Consider the following 6,420-nt stretch of genomic DNA (forward strand, 5'->3'; position numbering starts at 1 on the left):
GATATGCACTTTGAGCTGGGCTCAGCTGGGCATTTCTTCTGCTGGTCTCTCTGGACTCGCCTGCCTATAGTTAGCTGGTGGGGCAGGTGGTGGAGGGTTGGTTCCAGATGGCCTCATTCTCATGACTTGCAATAGCTGGTGTGACAGGGGCAACTGGGACGTGTGTCCTAATGTCTAGCAGGCTACCTCAGGTTTCTTATCATGGTAGTTGGACTCCAAAACAGCAAGGGAGAGGAAGCCACGCGTGCAAGCACTTTTCAAGCTGCTGCCTACATCACGTTTGCCAAGGTCCCACTGGACCAAGGAAATCACATGACCAAGCTCTGCTCTAGCGGGTGGAGAACTCGACTCCACTTCTTGATAGGAAGAGGCAGAGTGCCATTGCAAAGGGGCACCCATTTGGGGATGGGAAGAATTATAGAAACCATTTTGTAAACACTCTTCCATAATAATGAATCGTTTTCCTTGGGTTCTGTTCCCACATCTTCTGCTGGCATGACAGGAGAAAGAGAAGTAAGAGGTTTAATTTTCAGAATTTATAAAATGTGAGCACCAAAAAGCCAGGAAGGACGTGAAATGCTGTTCTACTATCCTATGTACCAAAGACTTACGATGTGACTTATTATCTAGTAAGACCATTTCTTCGCTTTCTTCTACTTCAGAACATTTCATTTTACATGGTACTGTACTTTTTGCCTTCCAGAAGAATTTCCAAATCAAATTCTGAAGTTTCTTTGAAAAGCTTTTGTTGATACTTTGAATGGGATTGGATGTAATTCACTGATCAATATAGAGACAATTGGTAGCTTTACGATAGTGAATTTTCCACTTTTCCTCTTAGATAAATGCCATATTGATCCATAAACAGATCTTACTGAAAGTTTTATGCCTTTTGTTTATTCAAGTCTTGTTTATTTCTTTTTAGATTTTTCCTAGGTAGTTTACAGTTTCTGTCGGATTATTACTGTTATTATCATTACTGTTATTACATTGCCTAATTCATTATTGCTACTGTATAGGAAACTATTGGGTTGTGTTCATTGATCTTGTCTCTAAACACCTTGCTGAACTCTCATGACTCTAATTATTGGCAGCAGACTCTCTTTGATTTTTCTAGACATATAGAAAACATACTAATGTTTCTCCAACTTTTTGGTCTTAGGAGCCTTTACATTCTTAAAAATTATTGAGACTTTGTTTATGTGGTTGCAAAGAGTTCCGGGTCGGTTTCTAAGACCGCTCTGGTTCCTGACACCAGCTGCCACTTTGGGGGCTTCCTTAATCCATCCTCAGGCTCGATAATTCCCTAAAAGGGCTCACAGAGCTCACCGAACACTGCTATACTCACAGGTACAGTTCATCATGGGGAAAGGACACAGAATGAAATTAGTAGGAAAAAGAGTTCATAGAGCAGAGTCTGGGCAAGTGTCAAAGGCAGAGCTTCCAAGTCCTCTCCTCGTGGAGGAGGACGTGTGAAAAATCCACGCAAATAACTGCCAGCCAGGGAAGCCTGCTGAGCCCAGTGTTCAGAGGTTTTACTGGGGCTCCAGTACAGAGGCGTGGCTGGTTGACTGCCCTTGTGATTGATCTCCTCTCCAGGCAGACTGATACCATGTGACCCGTAAATCCCATTGTTGGCCTTTCTGGTGTAGCCAGCCCCCTAAGGTGTGACCAGTTCCCATCTTAAATCTCATCCCGCCAATCCGCCTAGCCCAGGACCTCCAGACAAGGACAAAGTAAGTCCTGGAAGCGGAGGCAAAGGCTGGACCTCTTTCTGGGCAGGGTTAATTTCCTTACTACACAGCGGCTTAGTATATTCACATCCACCACATGAGAAGTTAAAGCAGACAAACTGTTAAAATGTTTAACAATTATTTTTAAAAATAATAAACCTATTACATGTTAACATAAATGATATATTTTTATGAAAAATAAATCTATTTTCCAGAACAGAAAAAAATCAGTGAGAAGGCAGCTGAATTCTCATATTCGCTTCTGCATTCAATCTGTTTCCATATGATATATGTAGTTAGAAAAGGCAGCAATAATTTGTCTTTTCAGATAATTGTGAATATTCTTCTTCAATATACAACAACATTCGGCAAGTGGTAAATTTTTAAAGATTAATTGTAAGGCAGAATCGGAAACCATATCAATAAATATTTCATAATCAGTGATATCAATGTCCATGGTTCTGTCTTGTCATTTTCATTGATCTTTCATCTATGCATGATTTTGTAGCACCATCAATTGATCTTTTGAAAAATATTTGTCACTGAGTTATGAAGACAATCTAAACATCAACACGTTTTATTTTATGATATTAATTAAGCAAAATTTGTTAACATCACCACCAATCTCATCATAAAATTCTAATTATTGGAAATATATCAGACTCACAGTGCAGGATATAAGCTTTCCAGAATTCCCCTTTTTGCATGGAAGATCAAATGTTATTACTGGCAACAAATCCTGTTATTTGCCTTGAATTATGTTTATTTCTGATAAAACGTTTGCCAAATATCCAAGTCTGAATAAACAGTTTGCCTTTCAGTCATTCTTTCACATAAAAGCAGCGTTCCATGGAAAATGGCTGGTTCAATTCACAATTCAAACAACCGCACAAGTGTTTTTCCTTGAGAAAAATATTTCATGCAGCAGAAATGTCTCGTGTGTACTTCCCATTTCATCATACAGAATATTAAAAAGATGTGTATTCAAGGATCGAAATTAAATAAAACTTTTATTGCTTCATTAAAGTGTCAAAATTTTTTAGTGTAAATGCATGGTAATGAAGAATGTGGCTACTGGTACAGTTTGGTACAATTTTCTTGATTTGTGCATAATTTTATTGTTGGTGCCCTCAAATTGATTCCGGCTCCTAGAAACCCTGTGTACTGCAGAGCAGAACCCTGCCTGCTCTTTTGTGCGCCATCCTTTTGTGCGCCTTCTTCTCACCTTCTGGAGCTGTGTCAGACAACGCTCCACTGCTATTCACAGGGTTTTCATGGCCAACATTTTGGGAAGTGGGTGGCCAGCTCCTTCTTCCTTATTCTTAAGCTCCGCTGAAACCTGTCCACCATGGATGACCCTGCTGGTATCTGAAATATTGGTGGTACAGCTTTCAGCACCACAGCAACATGAAGTCACTACAGTATGACAACAAACAGACAGGTGGTGTGGTCCCCTGACCCCAAATGAGCCTGGACCAAGGCAGTGAGGGCTCCAAATCTTAGCCACTAGACCAGCAGGGCTGGCTTTGTGTTAAATTACCCTCAGTTTTATTCACCATTGCTTTTGTTCCATCCGTGCAAACAAATGTCAACACAATGCAAAAGGAAAGCAGTGCCTTGGGATTATTATGAGAACAGTTTTGACCGTACAGTACCCCTGAAAGAGTCTTGGGGATCCTCTAGGAATCTGTACACCACTCTTTGAAAACTGCTGATAGACTTTTTCTTTTCCAGTGTTTATCATATTTATACCTCATAACTACTTTTCATGTCATATTGCTCTGACTAGGATTGCCAGCACAGTGTTAAACAGGAGGCCATGACGATAGGTGGCTGTTCTTCCTGTATGTTGACTCCGGGGTAATACTTCTAATGTTTCTGCTATGATGCTTGGTGTAGGTTTCTAGTGTCAAGTTATCAAGTTAAGGGAATTTCTTTTCAGTTTCTTTTCTATTTATTGGTCTATTGAGGAATTCTACTTCTTGAGTTATTGTTGGTGATTTGTACTTTGATAAAATAAAATCAATTTCATCTAGATTTTCAAATATTTTTATTACATCTTATGAAATATCTCTTTCATATTTCTCATCTGTAAATTCTGTGTTTATATCTTCATTCTTTCTTAACCTATTTTTGAAGTTTTACTTACATGATTGTTCTTTCAAACAACGAGTTTTGAGTTTCTCTATGAAATTCATGCTGGGATTACTTGTTTCTTCTGTTGTTAATTTTTGCTTTACCATTACTAATTTCTTTTTTTTTCCTGCTTTATCTCCCCAGACCCCCCCGTACACAGTTGTATATCTTAGTTGCAGGTACTTCTAGTTGTGACCATTACTAATTTCATTCTTATACTTTGTTTTTCTTTGTTCTTTTCCTGGGTTCCTGAACTAAATGCTTAGTTCATTTATTTTCATTTTTTCTAATAAGTTGATTTCTTGATACTACTTTTCCCCTGTGCCACATTTAGGTCATGTCCTACTGGCTTTGATGGACTATTCTCTTATTGTAGTTCATTTCCAAAGAGCACAGATTTTCCATTTTGACTGGCTCTTTAACTGCAGAATTATCTAGATTATGTTTTTAAATTTTTGTTTTATTTTCTCATTTTATAATTTCAATCAAAATGATTAATGAATATAGCCTAATAATTTCTGCTTTTTTGCAACTTAGTGCTATTTCATTTATGGCTATTAATATGATCAAATTTTGTATATATTTTAGGTACATAAAAAAGGAATGTGTAATCTCTGACTTTGTTGGTGTTCTCCTTTACAACAGTATATCAATTTAAAATCTTAATTCTAGGGCCGGACCTCTGGCACAGCAGTTAAGTGCGCACGTTCTACTTCGGCTGCCAGGGTTCGCAGGTTCGGATCCCGGGTGTGGACATGGCGCCGCTTGGCAAAAGCCATGCTGTGGTAGGCGTCCCACATATAAAGTAGAGGAAGATGGGCATGGATGTTAGCTCAGGGCCAGTCTTCCTCAGAAAAAAGAGGAGGATTGGCAGCAGTTAGCTCAGGGCTAATCTTCCTCAAAAAAAAATTAATTAAAAAAATAATAAATAAATAAAATAAAATCTTAATTCTGTATATCTCCTTTTTTATTGTTTCTTAAAGTGATATGTTAAAGTCTCCTGCCATGCTGTGGATTCATCAATTTCTCTTTTTATTTCTATCAGGTTTTGCATATATATTTTGAAGTTTTAGTGTTAAATGCATTTAGGTCTACTGACTATTTTATCTTTATGGCAGAAAATATCTATCAACAATATGAAACATAACTCTTTGCTCTTTTAATGATTTTTGCCTTTAATTCTATCTTGTTTCATAATAATGTTGTTGCATCTGCTTTTATTTTGTTAATTTATACTATTTAGTTTTTTGTAAAAATAAACTTCACTTTGCTTTTCTTATTACACAGTAATACATATACATTGAAAATTTAGAAGATACAGTTAATCAAAAAAAGGAGAATAAAAAGTCCCCGTAATAACACCTGAGATGACCTATGTACATTGACATAACCTTTCAATATTTTCTCTATATTTAAAAGAAATGATATCCTGGGAACTGAGAGGGTTCTTTTAGAAAACCCGGGACTCCCTGTAGAAGCAGGAATGGAGGTTCCATATCTTAACTACAGGGACGCGGGCAGATGGTCAATGAACGGCAGCTGTTACTGTCACTGGAAGATGGAGTCAATGATTTCAACCCTCCTTCCGGCAGAGGGTGAAGCGTGGACCGGGTGAGCCCATCCTGTGCACCGTCGGGGCCTGTTAAAATGTGAGGTGCTGTTAGCATCATTGGACCCATAAAGCGCGCTGCCCCGTCACGGGGACAGAGGCGCCTCAAATGTATTGGGCCCTCAGAACTTCTCTTCTTCAGCGTCTGATACAAACATTGCCCGCGGAGAAGGAGCGGCAAAGGCAGCTCTCATTAGCTATAAAGTGTACGGATCCCTTATGTGTGGCTCTGACATTTAGGCTCCCTCGCTAAGTCTCATCTTAAGCATTCCATTTACTTTCTGCGTTATATACAACATCCCAGAGCCAAGCCAAATCTTTTGGAATAGATTCTTTCTGTCAACTAAGCACATTCTGGGCATGCCATCTGACTTTAATTTGTTTGTGATGTCACCAGGGAGAGCGTTCCTCCCATGAGGCAAACACTGTTGGTCTTACTTGAGGCGTGAGCCCTTTGAGCTATTCGTTCAACCAATATTTATGAAGTGCCTCGTAGGTGCCAGGAACTATGCCACATGTTATGGAGACAACGTCATAATTATCACTGTCATCATTGGCATCTTTGGTCAGCAACAAACAGCAGAGTCGAGAGATGGCCTGGGGGGAGGGGCGCTACAGCTACACTCACGGTTATACCAACTCCCTCCAGGCTGTCCAAATAAATATTGATACGAGCTACGCTAGAATGCTAACATGCTTGCTAAATCAGCATGATTTCAAGGCAAGTTTCCCAATCTCCCTCGTCACTGGTGACCCTGAGCCCTCAGATAGAGAAATTTTGAGACGTCACCAGTAGCAGCAATTTCTCCGGCCTCTTCCTTACTCCCTCTGTCTCCCCTATACCTCTTTCACCAGCTCCAGTCCCCGGGGATGCCTTTTACTCACCATTTCAGGTTGTGACTCTATTGGACAGTCAACTCCACTCTTGATGTGACTGCCATG

The sequence above is a fragment of the Equus caballus genome, chromosome 23 (genome assembly GCF_041296265.1).
Source record: "Equus caballus isolate H_3958 breed thoroughbred chromosome 23, TB-T2T, whole genome shotgun sequence".
In the NCBI taxonomy this organism is placed as follows: domain Eukaryota; kingdom Metazoa; phylum Chordata; class Mammalia; order Perissodactyla; family Equidae; genus Equus; species Equus caballus.